This window comes from Melospiza georgiana, chromosome 6 (genome assembly GCF_028018845.1).
Source record: "Melospiza georgiana isolate bMelGeo1 chromosome 6, bMelGeo1.pri, whole genome shotgun sequence".
Lineage (NCBI taxonomy): Eukaryota > Metazoa > Chordata > Aves > Passeriformes > Passerellidae > Melospiza > Melospiza georgiana.
In genome coordinates, this window is record NC_080435.1 from 33,759,034 (window position 1) to 33,767,811 (window position 8,778).

Genomic DNA, 8,778 nt, shown 5'->3' on the forward strand with positions numbered 1-8,778 from the left:
GCAAGGAATGTGACAATGAGATGAAGTGCAATGGTCAGTGGAATATGGGAAAGTGCCACAAGTTTCTAGAGACAACATCTTTCCAGCTGTGACCCAAAAATCTATGTAGTATTTTGACACTCTTACAATATGAAGTATTGTGTGAACAGACATTACTTCAATAAATGTGATATGTTTCCAATAAACCTGTAAAGAAATTTGAATATACCTAAAGTGGGGAGCAATTATAGAGTCTCTGCCTAGTTTTCAAATAAGAAAAGTGCAACTTTTCTTCATATTTGTCTCCGTGAAAAGAACAGCCAGCCTATGCTTTTTCAACTGTATTTCAAATATGACTTTTTATTAATGTCACTGTGATTACTTGCTTTCCTGACTCCTTGTAAGGAATAAGATTTGTTTAATCTCCTTTTTCTCCAAGCCTACTTGTCATCCTCAGCTCCAACTTTAAAAAAAAAAAATCTTAATCTGGCTAGTTGTCTCATAGTATTTGGCTTCTTCTAGATTAGGGTGGGTTTTGTGTCTTTAATAAAAGGAGGATATTTTAAGAGCAACACAGTGCTGACTACAAAGATGAAAAAAACTTTTAATATTGCTGACTTAAGGACTATTATTACAGATAAAATGTATTTTGATCTACTCAGCTATTTGAAAATATTATATTTGCAGAACAGAAATATTTAACCCAACCAAAACCAGGAAAGAGAAGAAAATTCAGGAATTCAAAAACCTGGGAAGAAATTGTTAAAGAACAAATTTTCAAACTATATAAGCACATGTCTCATAGTCTGAAACCAATATCTGAGCAAAAATCTTTCCTTTTGGAAATCTGTACAGATACATGTGAAAATAATTCTTTGTTCAACAGCTTCGTCTAGTTAATAACATAAAGGAAGTTTTAAATATTTTCACATCCAGAAATGGATTCTGATTTTTATTTTCTTTTAATAACAGTGATCATGACTGAGACTCTTGAAAAAATCACAATTGTGGTTTACGTGTTGAAACAGGGAAAGGAATGAGCTCTGCAATTTGAATGGCAACTTCAAAAACAAAAAAAAAGCATTTTACAAAACTGTACTATATTAGGAGACTGAAGGAAAGCATCCATTTTAAAGCCATATAATGAAAAGGCTGAATTTATCTACAAGAAAAACATAAGACTGAAATTTAAAAGTAATACCTCTTTAAGACAGTGCCTGTGTGCCTCAGTCATAAACTGGGGCATTGGTATTAACATGAAAAACTAAGCAAACATACAAGATTCTTCATATGCCAAAGACAAGACAACTGTTCCCTCAAGAGGGGTTTTCTTTGTTACCACCATTTTAGAAGTGTATAGGCAGACACAGGATTGCAAAAAGAGGTGTAATAATGCATTAACTCAAAGAATGTGGCCAGAAATTGTAAACTTTTTCAGGCAGGCAAGTCTTTCTTCAAGTCATATGCTTCAAACTAACATAGATATTTCGTGATTATGTCAAAGCCGGTTTTGCAAATATTTAGAATCAAAGTAAATGAGGTCAGAATTTTGTGGAAAAGACCAGTCAATTATCCTATAATTAAAGCCTGCATAATAATGCATTACACCATGGAATATAATTCACATTCAGTGTGCAGCTGTACAACTGGTATTTCCTAACACCAGAATAATAGACTGCAATCTCAGTAATTGTGGCACTGACTTGAAAATCTTGAAGATACAGAAGATGTAAAAGGCATTCTCCCCAGAAATTGTGGGTTTGTTTTTACTTTGATAAGCACAATGACATTATGTCTCTCCTCTTCATTCAAAACTCTGGTGAGCAAGTCAAATTTGTGCCTTGCATTGTTGAAATTTTGTAATACTTTTGCAAGACTGACATAAGTGGCTAAGACTAATAAAGCCACACCTTTTAAACACATACTCTTGTTTCTCCTGGCCTGCAATTGCTTACCTTGTTGCATCTGCTGTACATTCTGCCCTGAGGAGGAAATATTTTCACACTCTGCATTAAATTTACAGAGCAGAAATGCACATGCCCGTAAAAGAAGAGTAAACTGGCCCTCTCTGAGCTAGAGGATCAGATTGTGAATGATTGATTTCTCAATCAAAACCAAGTATTTACATGCCTTCAGCTGTATCTTGCATAGAGGTGAGACTTCCTGGTTCATTTGCTACAGTCTCTTGGAATCAGTAAGCTACTGATATAGATGGCAGTCTTACTCATGCTTAAATCCATTTATTTCATGAAAGCAGAAGTTGCTACTTAAACTCATCTGTAAAAACTTCAAAAGGTAGCAAGTTATTTCAAACAACAGGCAAGAAATCAGGTGATTTGCATACAGATATACATGCATTTTTTAGAAAAGCCTCCAAAAGAGTAAAATATTAGAACATAGTTTTAACCAGAGCCTGCAACTTAATCAGCAAAGTGAAAAAATTCAGATGTGTCCCAAAAGATGTTCCCGGTTAGCTAAATCCCCACATTAGCAGAAATTCAAGTATTCTGGGTGCTTCTTGTAATTTCAGCAATGTTTTCTCAATTTTTTTCCACAGAAAAAAACATTATTAAATAAAGTAAGATTATCATATGATCCATAAATAGAGGTAATTATTTGATTCACTTTGTAAGCTTTACATAAGAGGCATGTACCACCTTCTGTGTTTCTTGGTATACAGTTTTGCATGCTGGGAGGTGAATAAATCAATTATTGTTCATGACTGTGATTTTATGGGTTGCAAACTGCGGATCTGAGTCAATCAAATTCAGATTTTCATCCAAAGGAATAACTGCCTGTTTATGCCATTATACATGAATTGCTGCTTCATTAATTATTATCTAGCCACTATGTCCAAAAATGGTGACAGAAGAATATTGTGTGTACATATCTTCATGCAACTTGCACCAGAGCTGGAGTACTACCATTAAAATAACTCTTGTTGTCAGTCATAAGGGCTTTTTTCCAAGTTCCGTTCATGCTTATATACTCATCATGCCTCTTCTTGTTTTTGTAACTCAGTGATGCACAGTGAGTTCTAAATACCATTTGCTTGTTCAAGGCCTGGATTGTTGGCTCCTTCCCTTACAGTGCTCTGAGCAAAATCAACATTTTTCTCATTCATTCTACTCCTTTGCTTTCCAGGGGCAGAGCTACCACTGAAGATGATTTGCAGTTTTTGATATATCAACACAGCTCTGTAACAAAAGCTGTCTTGCATGAATTTTAAACATACAGCTTAGGGAAAGCAACACTTCTGTAAAGTCTATTGGTAATCATCTGCAGTGCCTGAGAAACTGAGAAGCATTTTGCACTGCAGGCACTAGGTCACACATTTGCTAAATTTGTTGTATTTGGTAAAAGCAGAAATGTGCACATTTTTAAGTTGTAATAGAGGCATATAAATAAAGAACTATGCTCAGCCGTGTTTAAATCTTCTGTCACTTTAACACGAAATTTTAACAGAAAGCACCTGGATGTGTAACTTTTCTCTAGTACCATAAACAGAATGTTAATTTAGAACTGTATTTCTTATAACTTTCCTAAGCATATTGGGGCTTTTTTGTGCAGATTTTCTTAAGTTGTATGGACCTGGGTTGCTTTCCCTTCTTGCAGCACCTCTACTATGTTATTAGAAGAAATCGCACTGTAAACTCTGTTGGGTACTGCTGAAATATCTTCAGAAAATCATCAGTTATGACATTCTATTTCTATTCCATTTATTCTTTTTTACTGGTTCTTGCAAATGCAATTTCACACAACTTTTTAAAGGGACATAAAATCCTTGTATACCTTTGCCTTTAAGTAGCTCTGGAGGCTGGCTTACCTTTATGCCCTTAGCCTCAAGCAATTCAGTTTCTGGGCAAGGCCTTGTTCACCTCTCTGTGCCAAAAAAAATGAGTTCATAAATTCATGATCAGCCTGAATTACCAAACTAACAATAACAGCTTTCAACTTGAATCAATAAGAGGCATGATTTACCACAAGATTTTGAGACACTCCAAAAGGCAAATCCAGACAGTTAATCAACTACTGTCCTATGTTTTCTAGAAATCTCAGAAATCACAGAATGATAATTTGAGTTTGGTGAGACCTGTGGTGGTCATCCCATCCAACCCTTCCTTTTCCAGTATGGTCACCTAGAGCAAGTTTCCCATGACTATGTCCAGATGTCTTTTGAGTGTTTCCAAACTCCACATTCAAGAGATTATACCACCCACTGTCTGTGAGAGAGCTCAGTCACCTTCACAGAAAAAAAATTTTTATGTTAAAGAAAAAGAGTATTGATTAACTAGGGGTGATGAGGAGAAGTAGAAGCTAGGAGTCATAGCTCAGTTTCCCTGATTATTTTGAGATTTCCATGGTCAGACACTATGGACTTCTGTTTTCATTTTTATGTCAATAGGTGTGTGTCAAGTCCTAGAACAATAAAAAAGTCGAGAAAAATTAATAATGGAATAACAGAAAAATCATTGAGCTTTGAATCTGAGTCACTTGATCCATGTCTCAATGACAACACAGGCATCAATACTCTCTGTTCTTGTGTTGTGAGACAACTTCGCTGCCAGACCTTATCCACAGTAACTCTACTGCTGGTTCCTAATGTAAGGGGATTTATCTTCGGAATGGCACTGAAAAAGTGATTACAGAGAGAACCAAAAAAATATAATAGTAATAATAGCTGAGGACACCATCCTCAAAATATTTGACCTCCAGGGTACTTCATCTCAAGTGGAAAAAAAAAACTGATGGGGAATGGTAAGGCTAGTTGTGGTTGTTAAAAAAGCTTCCAGTGTTTTCTTTGTCAAAGGCGAGATTTTTTTTATTCCCACTCTCAGAAAACATTTCCTATGTTTATCTAACACATCACATCCATCACACATGTATTGTCATTCCTACAGAAGCCCTCAGGTTGGCTTTCCAATATAGCTAAAGGAAAAGTAAACAAGCAAACACATTCCTTTCTCCTAGTTGAGTCTGCAGCAGTGATGGCCAACAATTTTGTGAGTGAAGTTTTGTCTTGTTTTCCAGTTCGAGCCAACAATTACTACTGATCATACCAAAAAAGGACAGCAGACTAAACTGAATTTTACCTTTGTCCTTTTGTGGTCTACAGTGATTGACAGCTAAATTTAGGTTTGCCATAAATGAAAAGAGCAAACTCTTGGCAAGTGTCCTGAGATGACTCCACTATCCCCACTGCTTCATAAATTTGTCAGTTTACGTTCAGGATTTTTTTGTGGAGCTTCGATGAAGATCAACAGCAGAAGGTACATGTCAACTTTTTCAGGTGTGTTGGTGTCCTCTCATGGTAAGTAGCTTTCAAGTTTATAGCGTTTGGGGTAATAATATCATTACTATGGTAATGACATAATATGTGCCACTTTTGGGAATGAGAAATTACACATAATTTCTATTTGCTTCAGTCTTGTTTCTATAGCAACAAGAGTAGTAATTCTCATTAATGACTAGGTTGTTAGCATTGTTATTTTTGGTAATTCCAGGTTATTAATGTCCTTAGTTTTTCTGCATCCTATTGATGACTAAATCTGAGTGGCTGTTAAATGAAAAAAATAGGTGCAGTTGATTAAAAACTATCTTTCACAAAAAATCAAATAGTGTTTTTTTAATCTAGTTTAAAAATTAGTGCAGAATTAAGTTGGGAGAATAGAAGTAATAAATCGTTTAGGCTAGAGGCAAAATTCAAACTGACTGGTAAACACGAGTATTAACACAAACCACACAACTGTGATTGAAGTGCTGACATTATCATTTAACATTTCAGTTTGCCAAGTTCATCTTTCCACTAGAAAAGACATTTCCCCCCTAGAGTAATATTGCTATAAGAGCAGCGAGGCAGTTTCAGGCACAATGGTCGTCATGAGTTCATTTACCACTGGGATTCAAGGTTAAAGGTTGTGCCTAAATGCCACAAGGTCATTATTGTAGCTACATATTCTTAAGGGGAAACTGCAGGCTAAATACCTATGTGCTAAAGAATTACAAGTATATTCTTCTAATTATAGAAGATATCAAGATTACACTTCCATTCTTTCTCTTCTAAAATGCTGTACAGATGCCATGAAATAATTTCCCAAAAATTTAATCCACCTTAATAGAGCTATAGAGTAAGCTTGGCTTCTTCTCCCTATAAATGCTTATGCATGTCCATACTTTTACCTACTGACTGTTCGTTTGTGCAGTCACATGTTGGTGCCTGCAGGACCTGCAGGGTGTAGTTTATCCCACTTGTTTTAAGTCACTTTTCTTAAGAAGGCCTTGAAAATGCTTTGATAGTAAAGTTTATAATTTCTTTTATGATGTGCTTTTAAAGTATATAGCAACATTTTGCAATCGCTTAGTAAACATTAATAAAGCATTTATAACATCTTTAAGTTTAGAATGCTGCCATTTCCTTCTGAGCTAATATTAACATGTAGAAGTTAGTGATGGACTGCGTTTGGTGATTAATTTATTTTGGCTTTTGGATTTAAAAAATATGTTACAACAGGACTTTGGGAGAAAAACAGAAGATTTGGAAGAAAATGAAATAACAAGTGAAAGTAAAATTATCCTATCCCTTATTTTTCCCAATCATAAAGTCCATGCCTGGACCAGATCTGTGACCAAGACACTCAAAATATTAGTCTGCTTCTCTGGAGGTAGGAATTGATTACTTCTCCTGCTATCAGGTGGGCAAAGATGACTGTGCAGGCCATGAATTTTCTTTCAAGGTGTATAGTATGGACTGTACAGTATATCCCACTTCTGCCCATACTCTGCAGTAGCACAGATGCAACTTACACTTTTGTGCAAACTTTTGATAAAATCTGCAAGTTCTGACACAGATATTTACATACACATAGGAAAAAATCTTCTCTCAATGAGGAAAACCACTTAATTTCTTCCTTGTATTACAAATCAATTCAGATCCTGTTTTTACTGCAGGCTACTGGACTGAATTTATGAAGCTGCAAAGGATAATTTATTTCAATTAATAATTTCCTATACTAAATATTATTCATGTTAAACATCTTTTCTTCTTGCATAAAAATATAGGGTTTAATATTTAAAATTATTATTTAAGGTAGTGCTTTAAACCCATGGCAATGGATTCATAGGTCTTCTGTCCTTCTGTTGGACAAAGGGGACTAAGTAGTGAACTCACCCTACTAGTCAACTCACCCTAGAAAGATGAATTGTTGGAGACAGGAGATTTTGACAGAATGCACAATGCTAGTTGCCAACTGACACTGTGGGTCAACAGCCATTTAGCATAAATTAAAGCAGTGCGTAGGCTGCTGCAGTCTATGCCAAGACCAATGAATAACTCTTGCTTGGATGAGGATGCCTGGCTCATTCACAGCTCTTTTCAACCTCCTGTGCTTATGGCTTCCTATCACATCTAAGAATGTAGTAAGTGTTCAGGTTCTTTACCGTAAAAAGATGATCAGCTTCAAGGAATCATTTAAGAGATGGGTCTGTGACAATGAAATTAAGCCAATCATCAGCATTTGCTCGATCAGCTATAATTTTTACATACAAAAATAGTGAAAAAGACCAATAAACCCCCCCCTATTTGTTTAGAAATATCTAATATTTTACCAGAAAACTCCTACAGATACATTTTTTCCTATAAAGCATATGATATTTCAAATCACAAACTTGGCAAATTTCAAGCACCTGACACTGAGGAACATAATGGCACATAATGGCAACATTCAACACGGTCAGCTTCTCTTCAATGTAGCCTAGGAGATGAACATTAGTGGTGTTCAGGCATTTTCTGACAAGATGGATTCTAATCAGGTTTTGTCAGAGCTGAGGTTTTGGTAGAAGTCTTCTCAGCAAGATGAAAATTCCAGTCAAAATTATAGGTGGAATCACATCTTGAGAAAGGCCACTGATTTCAGGGAATCACATGTATTCCAAGGAAAATTCCCCTTGTTTATTTTCACCTCCAAATGTCCTCTACTTTGATATTTTCAGAAGGAAGAGGACTTGGGGAGAGAGGTAGCTCAAAGTGACTTTTTTATTTTTCTAATGTGGTATGTTGACCCTGGCTGGATGCCAAGCACCCACCAAAGCCATTCTATCACTCCCCTCCACAACTGGACAGGGGAGAGAAAATATAGGAAAATGTTAGTGAGTTGAAGTAAAGACTTGAAGAGATCACAGTTAGCATCACGTGCAAAATGGACTCAGACTGGGGAAATTAGTTGAATTTATTGCTAATAAAAATCAGACCCTGATAATGAGTAATGAAGCAAATCTTAAAAATATCTTCCCCCCAGCCCTCCATCCTTCCCAGCTCCACCTCCTTCCCCAGTGATGCAGGGAGAGAGGGAAGGCAGGTTATGGTCAGTTCTTCACCCGTTGTTTCTGCCACTGCTCAGGGAGAGGAGTCCTTCCCCTGCTCCAGTGTGGGCTCCCCCGCACAGGAGAGAGTCCTCCATGAACTTCTCCAACATTGCTCCCATGGGAGACAGTTCTTCACAAATTGTTCAGTATGGGTCATTTTTCCACGAGGTGCAGTCCTTCAGGCACAGACTGCTCCAGCCTGGGTCTGTCCCAGCGTGACAAGTCCTACCAGGGAACCTGCTCCAGTATGGATTCCTCTTTCCACGGGTCTGCAGGCTCCTGCCAGGAACCTGCTCCAGCACTCCAGGCTTCCAGAGGGTCACAGCCTGCCCTCAGGCATCCCCCTGCTCCAATGTGGTCTCCAGCAGGGGCTGCAGGTGGATCTGCCATGCTCACGAGAAGAGTTCCTACAGCACACCATCCACTCGACCGCCTGTA